This window comes from Coturnix japonica, chromosome 8 (assembly GCF_054131305.1).
Source record: "Coturnix japonica strain WE chromosome 8, WE-NBRP24, whole genome shotgun sequence".
NCBI classification, from domain to species: domain Eukaryota; kingdom Metazoa; phylum Chordata; class Aves; order Galliformes; family Phasianidae; genus Coturnix; species Coturnix japonica.
In genome coordinates this window covers 11,811,021-11,828,853 of record NC_140670.1, presented here as the reverse complement: position 1 = coordinate 11,828,853, position 17,833 = coordinate 11,811,021, and the positions used below count along the sequence as shown (strand labels likewise).

Sequence of the window (17,833 nt, the reverse complement as noted above, 5' to 3'; positions counted from 1 at the left end):
TTGTATAAGAAGTCTTCCTTTGGCCACACCTGTGCAGTCCTGAGATTGCAGAAGTGTCACTGGTGAGCACTGCTTGTTCTGATGGTTGAGGAGCAGGAGTGATAACAGCCTGACCTGGAGCAGCTGCTTAAAGAGTGGGAGCTGAGAGAAAACACACATGCGTAGTACTTTTTTGAAGTAGGTTCCCAGGGGAAAAAAATAAATAAATAAAAAATCACAGCGAAATGTGACAATGCGTTTTTGGTTTCTTTTTTTTTTTTTTTTTTTTTTTTATTAGTATGTGGAATCACTTTCCTGAGAAGAACTGCTCTTTGATATCTTTGATAGTTTGCTGTTCCGATCTGTCATGTTGCAGACTCTTTCTGCTAAGGTGTTTATAAAGCATCGTTAAGTGATTGTAAACACAGCAGAGAAAGCTGAGGCCATTTTTTAACCAAAAGAAATTTTGCAGGATTGCCAGTATTTATTCATTTATTTATTTATCTCCTGATCCTTTGGCTTTGATTGCCTCCTTATTAGGCTGGGGACAGGCTGTGATGTAGGCAGGCCAGACCATGGAGCTGGCCATGGCGTGGGCAGGCTGTGCAGCACAGGCCCTAACTGCCTTGCTGAAATGAGCAGCAGGGGAGGAAGTGGCTGCGCACCACAAGGGCTGGCAGGAAAAGGCTGATTCTGGGCTGGCCGCTGTTCCAACTGCCAATTCTCCCTCTGGGGAAGAGAAAAAAAAAATGGTCATATTTGCTTCCTGTTTGTGTGTTGTTGTTGTTGTTTCTTTGATACTGTCAAATGTTTTGCACCAAAGGTTTTCTTGAAGTAGGCTACACTAGCACAAGTTGAAATGTGATGCTTATTTAAAAATTGATGTAATTCTAAACTCAGGGAGGTGCGTGGGAAAGGTGGTTGGTGGTGGGAGGAACCAGGGGCAGGCAGAGCTGCAGGTCTGAGCTCCAGATGTAAACAAAATCACGTAAGCAAAGCAACCAAGCAGTCAAACCAAGAATCTCCTGTATCCTACCAACTCCCATTGGTGAACTACTGCTCTCATTGCTGCCTGCCTCGGTTTCCATGTCTGTGGGGGGGAGGATGTTTGCCCCTCTGCCAAGTAAGAGCAAGGTGTTGAGCAGCTGGCTATCACTTGGGCAGTTAGCACTACTGCAGTTGGGGATGCCATCAGCAGTAAACACAACTTTGTCACCTCAAATAACTGCCCACATCTGTCACCACTCTGAAGCTCAACGCCTCCAAGTAGATGTATGGCTGGGTACAGCCAGCCTGGCTCAGGTACAGTCACCACATGCAGGTGCTCATACAGCCCCTCACAGGTACAGCCACCCCATGCAGGTGCAGCCCTACACGGGTTTCCTAGCTGAGCGCTGCCTTGCCAGGTGCCGCCAGTGCTGCTCCACTGCAGCAGCGGCTCTGGCCGCTAATTAGCGTGCCTAGTTTGATGGATTTAGTCAACAGCATTCAGCAAACAGGGGAGGGGGGATACAAGTGTATAAGATTTTCCAAATCTAAAGACTTTTCAGCCTCAGTGACCTTAATGGTTTGTTATGCAGACTCGGACAAGTGTTGCTTCCAATTAATTGATCAAGGGGATTTATTTTTGTATCTTGGCTGAGTGCCAGAGGCGGAGGCTTTGTCCTGGCGTTTTAAGCACCACCCCTCCTTGCAAGTTTGAAATGTGAGCTGCCTGCTTTTCTTTTTTTTTTTGCTTTTTGCTTTTTTTTTTTTTTTTTTCTCCCTCCTCCCTCTCTCTTTCTCTCCCTCCCTCCCTCTCCCTTCTGGCAAAGTGGCTGTGGCTGCATGTGTGTGTGTGTGCGTGTGTATGTGTGCGTGCGCGTGTATGAGTATGAGAGGAGGAGGGAGAGGTATAATGGGAAGGCAAGAGATGGATCACTAGAGGCAGAAAAGAAAACCATCAATATCAGTAACATGCAGCTGAGGTGAGATTTTCTGAGCGTTTGATTTTTCTTAAAACCCTTTCAGAAGATTTAAAGCAGCCTTTTTCCATGCCGTCTGCCAAAGACGTACTCCTAAGCAATGTCATACGGATGCTTACATGTATATTGCTGTTTTAGGTCTGTTCGCGTATGTGTGAAGTTTTAAAGCTTAACCTGATTCTCTTTATTGTCTCTAGAGGGTTGTAGCTCGAGCACAAATAGCCTGTTGGCAAGTACGGTATGAGCCCATTAGCAAGACTCCATCTGTGATTGGTTTTGCCTGGAAACCGGGAGACAAGCAATGAATAATTGATGTGTGTTGTGCAGTAGCTGGACAGGCAAAGAGAGAGAGAGAGGGAGAAACAGAGCAGGGTGCCCTCAGAGGGGGGAGAGAGAACAAGCTTGAAAATAGCTACTGGCTGCCTTCTGCCGAGATTAAGGCAACCCCGACTGCCTTTGTTCTGCACTGGCTGGTTCCTGCCTAGAAGTGCTTTCAGACATATGTGGCCTTTTTCTGCAGCAGAAGAGAGACAGGAAAAAGCAGAGGAGGGGGAGCAAAGGAGGACTAGTTTTCTGAATGAAAGATAACTTGTGGGTAAGTTGGTTTCTTGGGGGGGGGGGGGGGCGGGTGTGTGTGTGTGTGTGTGTGTGTGCCAGCCTGCCTGAATGTGTGTGTGTGCGTGTGGCAGCGCGGGTGATTGTGGGTAAGGCAGTGCTGCATGTTGTCAGAAGGAAACAGCAGCACCAGGGGATGAAAGGCAGCTTCAGGAGGAAACTGGGACAGATTTGCATACAGTTACTGCTCATTGTGTGCGCCCCGATGAGGTTTGGGGATGTGAGAAGGAAGTGCACATCTGGCTCATTTAGCTGGCATTTATGATATTCTTATTTTAGAAGGTGAAATGTGTGATTTTTTTTTTTGCATGAGAATCTTTATTTTACCTGTAGTCATAAAGCCAAAAAGCAACAGTGCACATCAGTGGTGTTTTCTTCAACTTTAGCCTGCCTGGTGCTGTCAGAACATGACGTGCTGTTCTGCAAACGGCAGCGACAGCGGTGCTGCCACCATTTCATTTTCGCTGTCTTATGAAGACCTTGTCATGCATAACTCACAAACTGTGTGTGTCTGTCGTAAGTGCGTTCCAAGACGGCTCCCAAGAAGTGTGCATGTCAGCAGTAGTCTCAGTATTTGAGATGACAAGCTTCTTGCCCCTTGTGTTTACCAATAATGTCTTTTTAATTTATTTGCCTGTGTGAAAGCTAAAGAGATTATTGAATTTGCATGTGGTCTTAAGAGTTTTCAGAAAGTTTAAAACTTGTGGTGCCAGAGTGAATCTTAGACTGCTAAGTGGTGCACAGGGTGGTGGTATATTTTTTGTTAGAGTTACATGAATTAAAGTGAGCACCTGAATAAGGTGGTATGGATTAAGGTACAGCAGAAATTAAACTCATCAGATTTAGGTGACTTTAGCATTTGGAACTCTGCTGTTTACACCCAGCAAGTATCAGCAGCATGGCTTCTTGGGGGAAAACTTGCTGTTCTGCTTACCAACTCACCCAGCAGTAAAACTGCAGCACAAAGTGAAAGAGACTTTATCTAAAATAGCATCAGCATTCAGTGTCACTGAAGTCACTGTCAAAACTCGTCATTAAAACTTGCATTGACTTCACAAAATACCTTGACTATGTTCGGGTGAGCCTTTGCTATGATCTGGCTGAAAATCCCATAGTATCTGTTGACTTTGTATCAAATAAACGCTCCATCCAGACAGAGGTGACTGGCTGAACTGGTCAGCTTGAATCCTTGTTTAGGGCAACATTTTATCTTGGCTCAGAAAACAGCAGATGATGGTGACTGTGGTGCAGATCTGTGGATCTTGGAGAGAGAGAAGTTACTGTGGAGACTGTTTCTTATAAGAAGCCTCAGTAGGCTGGGATGACCTAAGAGAAACAGTTCGCATGGCCCAAACACTACCTGGAAATGGAAGTACGCAAAATTAAGGCCCAGTTAAAATTGCTCTAAGTTACCTGTGATTCCCTCAGATTTTTCCTTAAGTTAGAGCATTATTGTAGCTATGTTGGTAAATAAAGTTGTTATTGGTAGCTAACTAAAATGCAGAAAAGTAGAAGCTGAACAAACATGTTTTCTCTGTGTTCTCACCTATCAGCTTAGCAGAATCTTGTTCCTCTTTTTGCTTACTATTTAAATGAAAATGACAGTTAAACTAGGGTAAAGCATAGGAACCAAAGTTTAAGTAAAATTCTATCAGAAGAACTCAATCAGTGACACATCAGTTTAATTTTAAGCAAGCAGGAGACTATTACCAAAGGCTCAATTTTGAAATTAGGATGGAATTTTTGATTAAAGAAAAAAAAAGTACCTTGCTTCTTTCTGGAGAACCCCTCAGAAATCTTTGGGGAAATATAGCTACAAATACAGTGATGTTTCACAAGTAAAGAAATTTTCTGAATGGGCAAGGTACAGTTTTGTAGTAGCAATTGAAAATATTGATCTTGAGAGAAATTCAAAACTTAGTCTTAAGCTTCTAACTTGGCTTAGATTTCTGGTAAGATGGGTATAAATGACAGATCTCTGTGTGCTGGGGTCTCAGCAAAACTGACGATAATGTTGCTGTGTACGTACTTCAGAGAAACCCTTATTTGTGTTGCTTGTGCAGATGTTTAGTCCTGGAATCCTTGTGCTGGATGTGCCATTGGCACCCAAGAAAGGAAGGTCCCCTGTGACACAGAAAAGGTGTTGGTCACAAATAAAAATGTCAAGTGTTCGAACTAACAGTGAGAAAATTATTAATAGTGGGTACTTTGGACTCAGTTAATAAAACAATTTGTTGTAGTAACAGGTGCAGTTTTAATTACAGAGTGGTAGTTTAGAGAGAAGGATCTAGCAAGGTAAACTTTCTATTGTCATAAAGGTTTGTATGGCCATTAGGCTAACAGTTGCTAAATCCAGCTCAATTCCCAGCCCACGCCCCCAAAACACCAGCAATTATTGGATGTGTAACTCAGCCAAGTGGGTTGTATTTTTCTGTGTCCCAAGCTAAGCTTATGACACAGAAGTTCCCATGCTAGTTTCAGCTGTCACTGGGGTTGTGATGATGCAAGGCCTCTTGGCTGCTGTTGTTGTACTTCCTCATAATCAAGGGTATTAGTGATCAACAGCAGCAAGAAATCTTAGTGGGCAACCAACAGGAAACTGTCACTCTATGGGATTTTACAAGTGTAATGTCTCTTTTCTCTCATGGCAAAAGAATACAGAACATTATATTTAACACAAAGGGAGTAAAAGCTAGCTAGGAAAACTAAAACAACGGAAACCTCATGATGTAGGACACTGCTAAAATTAAGTGATGTTCCAGAGGTCTCAGGTGAAGAAGTTCTCTGCTTTTGTTCCTCTTAAGTTAAGAGGAGCATCTGACACAGAAAAAAACTTCCTCTGAGGCTTTGCAGAACGCAGAGGAAGTCACTGTCACAGGCCCCCGTGAGACCACCTGTTGGAGGTCAACAGCAAGGCTTCCCCCAGTGCTGCTCAGCCATCACTGATGGCAGAACAGTTTAGAGGGGTTCAGGCTGGAGCTGGAGGACTTGACCCGGGTACCAGCAGGGAGCAGAGCTATGCAGGTTGCTGAGCAGGCTGAGTGGATGGTCTGTACCTTGAGTACCTTGCAGGGTACAGCACATAATGCAGCACAGACATATCCTCAAGGTTTAAAAAACAGTGTTGCAACAAAGTTCCCCACTGCCAGTCCACTGAATTTGCTAGGTGGTTTGCCTGGTGTTGCTTTTCCAGAATAGACCAGAAAGGGCTGTGACGAAATACTAGCATCAGTACAGTGAAACATCCATTTTACTGTGGTGTAAGGTTACTGTTTGTTTGTTTCCAGTGACTAAAACAAGCAGTTCCTTATAAAAGTAGAGAAAAGTTAAAGCATTGGAAAAGTAAGTACACTGAGTTAATATCTCTTGGCTCTTCCAGCAGCAAGACAGGGACAGAAATTCTACCTTGTATACCTGCTCACAAAATGCCTTAGCAAAAGGGTGTTTAAGTGTATAAAATACTAGTTCAGGGAGTAACTTGCTAGTTTTGTATGAATTTTCAAGATAGCTCAGCACTCCACCCCTCCCCTTCCGCTAGGTTCTCCTAGGCATGAAATGCACTTTTAGAGGAACAGGGCTATTCTCCAAAACAGTGACACAAAGATAAATTTTAGGGTACATTAGGTTAGTGCCAAGCTTGATAATGGGGGCAAGAAAATGGAGATGACCTCTGCCACCTGGGTTGCCCCTCTCTGTGGGCCAGGAAAGCATCCCTGGGTCTGGCTGGAAGGCAGACTGGAAGGCCTCCGAGGACAAATAATTGCACCCAAATCATCTTTCTCAGCGTGTAAAAGGTTGAGCTGGCCTTCAAAATAGGTTGTATGTTTCAATAATTACCAGAAGTTACACGTATGCAGAATAAAACAAAGCACTAATAGCTTTTAAGGCATGGAGAAGAGTGTGTATCCATTCATCATCAATGAGGGGGCAGCCAGCCAGTCTGGCACGTACATAGGCTGTTTCTGCATTTTTAATTGCAAGTTCCCTTAAGGATTTTCTCTGTAAGATCAAGACAAGACATAGTGACCTTGGGACAGTAATCACTAAAGCAGTGTGGAAGGCTGCCACTCATTGTACCCATAATAGATATCTAGTTGTTGATCTGAATAATTCTTAAACGTCCTGCATCCTCTGGAGTGTTACTACTCCTGTTTCTGGGCTCGTTGGGTCTCATTCTGTCAACACTGATCCAGTGCAACCAGTGCCAGTTTTATCTATCCCAGAAAAAAAAGTTAATTTAATTCTCAGTTGTCTTTATTGATACCAATGACATGTTCAGACACCCAGCTAAGCTCCTAACTCTTGTTCTTTGTTGTAACTGAAGTACAGCTCTCATCAGTTTGACGAAGAACCTTTTATGTTCATTTATCAGCGTCTAATTCCTCCAACTGAATTTGCTTGTTAACAGTTGGTGTTTTCTGTACCTCCTGAGTTCCTCTTAAATCCCTTCAGTTTCAGAGGAGAGGCAAACTGGACTCTTGCTGTGTTAAAATCCTGGAAGCAGATAAAAACACACAATTGTTGGTAAATGTGACCTCGTTAGAATTATATTTGAGTGTAATGTTCTAATACCTGGATGAGTTCCTTTTTCTTTTTCTTTTCTTTTTTTTTTTTTCATTCTTTTTATTAAACTACTTGTACTGGATTTTTAAAATTTGACCTACCTTAGATATAAATGAAGCTGATAGAGAGTGATATAGTGGAAGCTGAACTAGGACAACCTGGAATGTTTGTAAAAATCGCTCCTTTACTTGTTTTTGGGTATCTTTTCTTACTCAAGTCCAGAAAAATAATAAAGACTGCTCATGGAAGATTGTCATATGCCTCTGTTTTCAATGCACAGCTCTGCTCCTTACTGACCTCTTCTTTGCTCTAGTGATTTAATACATTCAGCAGTTTATTAACAAGAAATTGCATTGCTAAGTAGCAGGAAAAGAAGAAAAAAAAAATCCTGTTCTGCATAATCTCTTGTTTATCTATATTCTGTTAACATCTAAGAAGGATGTTAACAGTACCGTTACTTTTACTGTCTTATGTACTGACACTCTCCAACTGTTTAAGAAAGTTGAGTATTTCAAGCATTGCCCTAACATGGAGGATTTTGGAGGAGCCTGTCATGATTTACTTATGCATACAGATTGCAGTGGCTTATGTAGTCTTGATCCTGCTTGATCTGCCAGCAGTATTTGCTTCTATTGATCACAGGCTGTTATTTGACTGCCTTGAGCAGCTTGTAGGTCTCCGTGTTCTCTTAGCGAGGTCTGCTACTGATATTTCTCAACATTCTTATTTTGTTGCTGTCGATAGATTTAACTCCAGCCTTGCTGCTCAGACAGCAGATGTGACAGAGGTTGTATCGTACCCTTTGTTGTTTTTTGATATGTTTGGTAATACCTCAATGAACTTTGCAGCCGTAACTGGGGCTCCATCCAAGTTTGGCTGTTGGCTCTGATTCATAATGCATGTTTGGCAGTGTGCATAGCTATCATGTTTGGTTGCAAGTGTGTAAAAGTTCCTCCCATCCCAGATGCAATAACATCTATTGGTGTTTTCCTAGTGGTGCATTTTTGTAACTAGGCATCAGTTCTTTATGTCTGTACTTACCTTTGTGTCCGTGTGCACTCTTACTGCTTTTTCAGTAATAGGGCAAATGAGAGGTTAGAAACCTCTCAACTTCATTGTCTCCCTAAAGGTAGACTGACATTGTAAGATTGTCCTATTAAATGGCTATGAATGGTTTCTAACTATTCCTTGGGGTGAAAATACTGTGGTTTTTTAGTTGACTAATTTACCTGAAAAGTTCCTTAAGGAGACTATCCAAAGTAATTTATGGATGTCAAGAAATATGTTGTTAGAGAGAAATCGCATTGGAATCAAGTTAAAAACAGAAACAGCCATATACACTCTCATACGGTCTTAGTCCATTAGGAATCAGAGATCTTAATCATTTTCGCAAATGGCTTTATTGTTCTTGCCTATAACTCTTAGAAAAATAGGAATATTTAGGCACTTGTGTTTCTGGGCCGTATATGAGAACAACCTTCTTTTCAACATGTGTTTAAGCTTCTGTTTGTTATTTGTGGATCCTCATATAATTTGCAAAAAGAAAGGGCCCTCCAGAGTATGTCTGATCAAAGATATAAGCTATCCTGTGGATGGACTTCTAAAGAGGTATTTGAGATGAAGAATTATGGGGACTTGAAGGAATAATTTTAATATACCATGACCAACTGTTCGATATAGACACTTTTAAATTTAGTGGGTCTGGGATGCTGGCTGTATGAATCACCTGATATTCATGAAGCTTCATTGTGTTTCTATCTAAAAAATATATATATATATATCAGGGAGAGATTTATTCTCTCATCAATAGAGTTTAGGACTTGGAAAGTTAGTTTTTCATTATTACATAATAACCTAAGTCTTGGATTTTGTATTTTGCAAAAAGCAGCATAGAGGACACCATTTATAATTTCACTTAAGAGTAAATTATAAGAGATAAAATAAAGGAAGTTTTAAAGTCCTGTCTTTAGTGTTGACGTAAAATGGTTCACTTGGAGCATTCACAAATTATGTTGCAGAGTCAAAGGTGTTCTTTGTGTTAAATGACTAATCTAAAATGTTATATAGAGCTAAATGATTTATTGATGTCTTTTTCTGAGGCATTTACCTGCACCTGTAGCCAGCCCATTCCATTTATTTTGGCTCACTGACAAATTAGCAAGCTATTTGTATGTCAGATTTGGTCAGTAGTCAACTCCCTCCCCCCTTAGATATTGAACAGCTTTTAATTCAACTGTTTGCAATAGTGGTAGTTTCTTATCCAGATAGACGTCATTCAGAGGAGTTCAATTTTTATCTTAAAAAAAAAAAAAAAAAAAAAAAAAAGATAGTTTATTAGTGAATATTCTCATAGTGCTGTATAGAAGAAAGTATGCCAGAGAGCTGCAAGCCTTTTCCATATACACAGGCAATATGTTCTGGAAACAACTTTTGTGTTTCACCTTACTTTCTGTGGGTTGGAATGTGAAATATTAGTTTTTATGCTCTCTGGCTGAGGCCATTGTTATTGTAACTAGGCACCTTTAAGAACAGGGCACTCAAAATTGCATCTCCAAGTTACAGCTGCTGCATTAATGTGTTGAGTAAATACTCTGCATTGCTGAAGTGTGTGTGACCACCTGCAGTTATTCTTGAGTAAGTTTTAGGTGGGGGGTCTAGCAGAAAATCGTGGTCTTGATAATTTGTTTTTACTGTTGGCTCACATTGGCATCACTGTGAGCATGTGAGTGTAATTCTCCAAATCCAAATGCTATAGCCATTGGCTGGTGTCTGTGCCCACTGCTGGGATGTGTGTGGGTCCAACTGCACTGCCTCTCTTGGAGATTGCTGGCAGAAGACCTCTAAAATCTATTGTGTAGGTAGGTCTGCTAAACTTGTTCATATTATTTAGTCCTGTCTTACACTTTATGAATAACAAATGGACTTTGGTAAATAAAGAGGGTTTTCATGGCGTGTGAATGTGCCCAGTTCTGGTCAACCTGCATGCTTGGTTCTTCTGGAATTCTCAGTGACTGCTGGTGGTGAAAGACCTGACTACTTTTTTCTCCTCTGAAGCAGTCCCATGTTTGCTAGTTAACACTGCTGCCATTGTACCACTTGAAGTGCTTTATGGCCTTATATCTACTTAACCTTTAATGTTTTCTGTCAACATCTATCGTGACCTGGTGGCCTACAGTTAGTAAAATGTGCCCTTGCAGTCTGCCGGATACTGTAATAGAATTAGGCCTTGAAAATTATCAGACCTGTCAGAGGGGCTTATAATCCTGTAAGAGCTTTAAGTGGTTTCTTACCTCCACTTGAACACACATTTGAACTGGTTGAAGTGTTCTTTCTTGCTTGTTTTGCTTTTACTTCCTAGTAATACTTCAGAAACTGCAAAAAAATTTGATTTTCTCAAACATATGTATAAGGAAAAATGTGGAATCTCCTCATTTTCTTCTCAATTGTCTTTTCTGGCTTTTTCTTTTTTTATTTTTTTTTTTATTATTTTTTTTTTCTTGTACCTGTAGTGCTCTGATTAAGCTCTGCAGCTATTTCAGTGGGAACTTGCTTCTTTAAGCAAGCAGTCAGGACACATTGCTATATGCATTTGTCAGTCCGTGGGCATCGTGCAATGACATGAGCTAGAAGGGAATGTCAGTCCTCTTTGTGAGGTCTTTGCAGTCAGTTTGGTGCTCACAGAAGGTGCTGCTCTGACAGCCTTAGAAATTTGCAGAGCAAGATCTGCAAAGATGGTAACACTGTGCAGGTACCTGCTTTTACCACTTTTGCAGCTTGTCCTGAGCAAATTAAGGTAGCACAAGAGATAGTTTACCTTTTGCTGGTCAGTTCTCAGATGGAATGCTGAAAGTAGTTGTAGAACCTCCATGGTCTCCATGTCATTATAACACAGTGCCCTGTGGTCAGTAACACCATCTCTATATTCTGTAATATTCATTGATCGAGAGAAATTACATGTGTCATAGCCAAAAGAAACTGAAAGTACCAGAGAAGCAATTCAACTAATTTTATGTGCACCCCATAGTGGGGTTTGGCAAGTCCCCTTATCTGGGCCTGCATGCTGAGTCCCTGTTCAGCACAGTCTCTGGTTTCTGTGAGGCTGCTGCATCTGATCTGTTCAATTCCAATTATTGCAAGTTGTTAATACTGCTTTATTTGCTTAAAAGGTAATTCAACTTTGGCTTCTGAAGTAGTGCTGACTCAGTCTTTAAACATCATCAGGGTGACTCAAGGTAAGGGAAGAGAAGAAAGCTAATGAAATGCTGCTGTTGAAAGTATTTCATTTGAGACCTTACACATAACTGGTAGAGGGAAATGCACTGCAGCTATTTCATTTACAAGGAGAAGACCTATTACAGAGATTTTTACGCCTCTGTTTTTCTCATATAGCACAAACAAGCAATGTAAGAACAAAATAAAATGCAGTCTCTGCTATTAAAGTGAAAAGAAGTAATCCCACCCCTCACAGACACATAAAAAATGTTTGGGTTGTTTGAGGTAACATTAATTGGGAGGGATGCTGGAACAAATTGGCATCTGAGCAAGGAGAACACATAGATAAATTGCCATCCTGCTGAAAGAGTAACTTCTGTGTCAATTTTGACAGCTTTCAAAAACAGTTACACTCGATACTAAATACTGAGCTGGAATGCTCCAAAATCCTAAACCTCTAAAAGTTATAGGTATGTTTCCCTTTTATTTGGTATACAAATCCCAAGAATATCCCAGGGCCCTCCTGGCAAGGAGCAATAAGGGACAGAGATAAGAGTATGTAATCAGTCATTGGGCAGCCCTGGAGACTGTCACAAGATGGACTGTCCCTTGTGATCCAAGAGCTTGAGTATATTGATGGGTAATATTTTTATTTCCTGACAGTCTAGTGAATGATCTCATCAGCTGTTGCTAGCAGATGCAAAAGTGATGAGCTTGTGGTAGCAAGCCAGACATTACACTGTTTTCTGTGCTTGTCTTGGGAATGAGTGACAGACGTGTCATTGACAATTTTCTTTTTGAGTAAAATCGTCCGCGGTGTTTTGGAAGGGTTTGAAGCTGAGCAGAATTAATGGCTTGGTTGAGAGAGTGGGCTCTGCTCAAGCAGCAGCATTCCACTGGGGAAAGTTTAGAATGCTTTCTTGCTCCAAGGAAACAGTGTTTTAAAGGTTGTATTTTTGTGTTAAGAGGAAGTACCTCAACCATTACCATTTCTACTCTCTCTCATGGCAAAGCTATGAAAGAAGCTTGAAAAAAAATGGGGAACAATGGACATCTCTTTCCAGTACATCACTGTTGTTTATTTATTCAGATCACAGGGTACTCAGATACCTACTCTTTAATAAGTTTTAGTTTTTCTGCAATGAAAGAATAGCTTGTGCAGTCAGACAAACAGGTTTCCACCATGCCAGACTGATCAGTCCTGATTTGCTGCTGTGTTCTTAGTGTCAAATCACATAAAGCTGAAGCAGATCATTGGAAAATGAGACCTCTGTTAGTGCTTAGATTGCTTCATTCTCCATGTTGATTTCCAGTTGTAGTGGCTTCTGTTACTGCTATGTTTTAATCTGAGCTTTCTACTTCTCAATTACAAATGTCTCTTCTGTAGCCAGAGCACATGTGTCCAACCCATGTGAACACTCAGACTTCACCTACATCATCCTGATTAACAGGGTGATGGGTACTTTACATGAAATATGCATTTGGTTTTCCAGCCATTTAATCAATTTGAGGATGAACAAATTATAAAAGGTGTCAGAATGGCCCAAAGCGAATTGAAATGAGAGAAGTCTGATCATGGAGTAATAGTACATGTGAGCTGAACAGTCTCTGGTCTTAGTCTTACTATTGTCCCAAATAGTAGCCTGTGTATTTCCTCTGCAGCTTCATTCTGCCTATTTTTGATGCTGTTTAGTGTATGCTGGCACTTCTTCCTAATACTGTCTCACTTCCTGCTTCTGTGCCTGCATTTGTGCAGTAGCCTGACTGTAAAAATGTCTCTCTTACTGCAGTATGAAAGTTTGTCTTACTGTGAAAATATTATTTATTATTCATTGTCTTTACACTGCAGTGTCTCTATATTTGTTGATCTTCAAAAAGCATATCAAACAGTTGCTAATTTTTCAAAAATCTCACTTTAGAAAGCTCTAGTTACCTGAACTTGAAGGCTAATTGTGGATCTCAGTTTTCTATCAGTGGAATCACAGTAAGCCACCCTTTTAATTTGTGCCACTTCAAGATGATGTACAGTTTCACACACAGTATTTGGCAATTTTTTCTAAGACATCTTCAGAGACTTTAGATTGTTAGCAGACTCAGGCATTTTTTTGGCAACTTTTGCCAGTTGTCACCATCTAAAACTAGACCCTACAGTTGAGTTTTCCCATATGCATTTTCATTGTTTGAGTAATCTGTTTTGAGATCAGTTTTGCATGAATCGCATACCCTAGGGGGAAGAATCTGAGTGGTACTCTCCAGAAGCTTCTGCTGCAGATTTCATTGATGATTAAGATATTTCTAGCCTGTCCTTAACTCCCCTTTCTAGTCCTAATTACACTAGAAATTGAAGATTGTGTAGTAATATCCAGATATATCAGTATTGACTCAAACAGCAAAATAATCCATAATCAGATTTTCTCCAGTGGTGGTAATTTCTCTCTGAAAAGCTGGAAGGTATCTCTGCCTTTGGAAGAGAGAGGACTGTGTTGCATTTGACAGTGCTGGTGGGAAAAGAGAAAAGAGAGTAGAGGGATTACCAAACCAAGCATTCTTTGGTAATTATGGAATTGATAAATTTTAAAACTTTAATTAAACTTTTGCTGCTATAAATTAGCAATCAGCTAATTAGCAAACCTCATACAACCCCTTTACATTTTCCAAGAGAGCTGCCTACCCTTCCTTTTTCATAAGCTGTGCTCTGAAAATTTACCCGTATTCCACTGAACTTAGGTGTTGAGTGATGTGAGAGGCCTGCACCTTTTGGAGACAGCGTTATTGGGTTTCAGGGATCTCTGAAATCTGGAAGAAAGGTATTAACATACGACAAGAAATTTTCAGCAGTGTGAAAGAGATCACCCAAGTAAGGTCTTACACATAAAACTTGTGTGAGCATGGAAATGTTAAGGGCTGTAGTTATTTACAAGTCTCAGTACAAACAAAAGTGCTAAGGTACGTGTAGTTCTATAGCAAAAGCATCCTTTTGCTGATACAGCTTGTTTCACTCAAGGTATTAGTATAAGCAATAAACTAGCAAAATCACTTTTCTTTGCTGATACAAACTTTATTTGCAATAGGCACGTATATCAAACTTTTCAAGGGTGATTGTGCTGGCAGAATATCTACTGAAGTGGTCACAAGGAATGGCAAATTAAAGAAACATGCCTCTGGCAGAATCTTTTATTCTGTACTTATCTCATGCTGCATATTCAAACACTGATTGTTTCTGAAGTTAGTCAGTGTAGGGAGTCTGAAAATGTACTGATTGTGGTTAGATGAGGTGCGTGTTCTAGCACATTTATTTCCAGACACTCTCCAAAGGATATTTTTCCGTAAATCCCTGGAATCTGTCCTCCTCCCCATAGCATCATTTTTTCTTTTAGTTTTGGCATCCATGAATGCCAGTAAACAAACTTAATCTACAAATTCTGTAGGGGAAAAAAGGCTGACATTTAAAGACTGGCGAGCAATTGAGCTGCAGGAGGATGTCATACGTCCATGAGATTCTCCTTCGCATTATGGAATTGAATAAATAAATCTTCACTCTTCAGGAGTCATTTTTGGGATTAGTCTGATTCAAACCTATATGTAATCTGTAGGTTTTAGTCCAGAAGGCCTTTTATTTTGAGTTTCTGATTCAGACAACTATCAAAGAAATGATGAACCCAATTTAAATGGGTTTCATCTTTTATAGTCTTCACTGAATTTTGGTTGCCCCAAAATATTGACCAAAAAGCATATAAAATCTTTTTTTCTATTTCAGCAACCTCAGCTTTATTTGATTTTTGCATGATAAGAAGTGCTTTTGCATGAAGAAGTGCTTTAGCCTATTTCACTATAAAAATACTCAACTCTTGATTACTACAAACTGTTTTTCATATATTCCCAAGGCTGTTCAATGGTTTGTGGTTTTTTTTTTTTGCTCTTCCATGCAGTGACCTACCCTTTGGAAAGAAACTGGAACTTTCCTGAGCTAGGAATAGTTGCAGCTTGAGCAACTTTTGTCTAAACCACATCTGTGAGCCTTTTGTAAATGAATTAAAATACAGTTATGCCTTTTATGCCAAAATTGATGTGGTCCGTTTTTCCAGCTAAATAGTCTCTAACTGTATTTGGAAGATCTGTTCAAAGATAAATGTTGCTGCTGGTCATCTTCTTCCAGTGTTACTTTTCCTCTAAGGAAATCTGATTGCTCTTTTTTTTTCTATGTATCTTTTGACAGATACCCAGTATTTAGATCAAATGACAATAATTTGGGACAGCTCTTCTCCATGTGCTGGCAGTTTAAGCATAATAGCTCATTCTAGCTCTTGGTAGTCTCTTGTCTGGAATGTCATGTTTAGCCTTTTTTAATACCTTCTTAATCCACCAGTGATGTTCTATTGATGTTACAGTTCAGTGAACCTAAAATGAGAAATAAAATGAGAAATTAGTGGTAGACCAATGTGTTGCTCAAGGCAGGGCTAGAATTCATCCTAGCATGGAGACGATTTGCCAAGCAGCTTACATTTTCTACCTGAGGAAACCTGTGCTGAACTCAGAACTAGATTATTTGTCAGCTCTCATTCCTGCACAGTGTGGTTGCAGGCAGGAGCTATGGCTTCTGCCAAGTTACTTTGGTTATTTTGCTGCAGTATATTTCTCTGTTGAAACTCATACTCATCTGCTTTCTGGTTACCTGAACAACATGCCTGCACACAAAGCCCTGTGAGCCTGCCTGCACTCAGGAACATTGGTGTGGAAGAGCTCCCCAAGCTATAGAAGATATGGTATAGGGAAGGGAGCTCCAGTGTCTAATAAAAATTCACTACTTCAGATCCACTTTTTGCTTTACAGGCTTCCAATAGACAACAGTGTATATGGCTAAATGTGAAAAACTGAGCTGACAACACTTTCATAGAACTGAAACATGATGTGAAATAAAAATGTTTGTCTGGGATTTTAAAGCAGTTTTTGCAGATTTCCCTTGTGCTGGGAGGAGGCTGGCCAGCACTGTGCTGGGTCTGTGTGCAGCCAGCTGAGTGTGTTTAGTAACTGTGCTCCTGTCAGCTGTGCCCAGGGGGCACATGTGCTATTGCAGGATCTCCAGCGTCATGCATTCCTTTTCTTTTAATAGGTAAGGCAGATGTGAAGAGCAAAATGCTATAAGCAGGGAAATGATTCTGAAGAAGAATCAAATGATTCATCTCAACAACAGTGGCCCTAGCCAGTTTATGATAGAATTGAATTAGTACATGCTGTACAGTTTCCTTCCTTGTCCCTGTTAGTGGAACAGGACCTTTAACCTAATTATTATCATAGTTTCTGTTTTCTTATGATTTGTTAGTGTTTGTAATTTCACCATATTTTATCTTAGCAGCCTGCGTGTTGCTTACTAATGTGCTTCAAGAGTGATGCAGATTGGCAGTCTAGGCTGCCTCTTCAGCAGAGAGGCACATACAACTGTTTTTATTTTGTTTAATTTAATTTCACCAGTTCAGACTCATTGAGGTAAATACTTACTTGAAATTCCTTAGAAAACAATGGTATTAAAAGCATCAAATGTAAACAGGAAGGAATTTGCATGAAATTACCGTGAAATGGCAGCTGGAAATGTAATCATGTAGACAACTACAGTATAGCAATACATCCAAAAGCAGTCACAGGATTGTTGAGTTACAGAGATTTTGTTCACAGAGCTATTAGAGGTGTATCAGAGTGCTGGCAACCCCTGCAAGCACTCGGCAGTGGGGCTGGGTTATGCACTCAGAGAGGAGCACTCATTTCTTAGTTTTAAAATCCAGAAATTTGTTTTTTCTTTACAAAAGAGCTGCTCACAGAACCGTGTCTATTATTATGAATTCAATCTTTTTCTTCCTTTTCTTTATTTGCTAGTTTTACCTTGTCTAGCTATAAAATAAATACAACTCTAAAAGGTGAGTGGGATTTGATTCTCATAATTTGCTACATGCACTTGATTACCTTTATTTCTTCCCCAACCCTTTGTGTTAATGAACATCAGTTCACAGCTGTTTCCTATTCTTGTAATGTGCTGTAGAACAGAGACTGTTAAGGTTAAGGAGAATAAATGAGGAACTTTAAAAAGACCTCTTTATACTTGCTTATCTGAGTTTAATTCCCACCTTGATAACAAATCGAAGGTAAGCTTTTATGATGCAAGCCCAGTTCTAGGCTACACTTTTTGTGACTAGTTTTAACTTGATGTGTTACTGCTCGTATTTGCACTTGATCTTAAGGAATTAGTAGGAAATAGCAAATAATAAATAAGGCATCAAAAGGCAATTTAGTGTATGTCTTAGTATCTGTTGCTGGGAAAGCAGAAAAACAGTTCCACTGGACTGATTCAATGCAATTTTAAAAGAGCAATACTACGCAAGGTCACTGTGTGAAGGTAGAGAAATCCCAGATGAGCTGGGAAAACTGTTGAGTGAATTTTCTACCAGCTTCTCTCCTTAATAACCTGCTGAGATTTCTAGGGTAAAGCACAAGGATAAGAGTTGCCCCTT

The 17,833-nt window shown here is 40.2% G+C and overlaps 1 protein-coding gene across 36 annotated transcripts in view; it reads left to right on the top strand.

Annotated features, from left to right (window-relative positions):
• ZMIZ1 (zinc finger MIZ-type containing 1) overlaps positions 1–17,833 on the top strand; it is a 317,066-nt gene that overhangs the window by 229,868 nt on the left and 69,365 nt on the right. For 4 of the 36 annotated variants that reach the window (XM_085554201.1, XM_085554196.1, XM_085554199.1 and 1 more), the window contains exon 1: positions 1,696–1,946. The exons of 25 other annotated variants lie outside the window; for them this stretch is intronic. The gene's annotated coding sequence lies outside the window, so the exon portion shown is untranslated. Of the gene's footprint in view, positions 1–1,695; positions 1,947–2,233; positions 2,539–17,833 lie in introns of those variants that run through there. 7 more of the 36 variants (XM_085554202.1, XM_015866345.3, XM_085554195.1 and 4 more) reach the window with 6 other exon arrangements.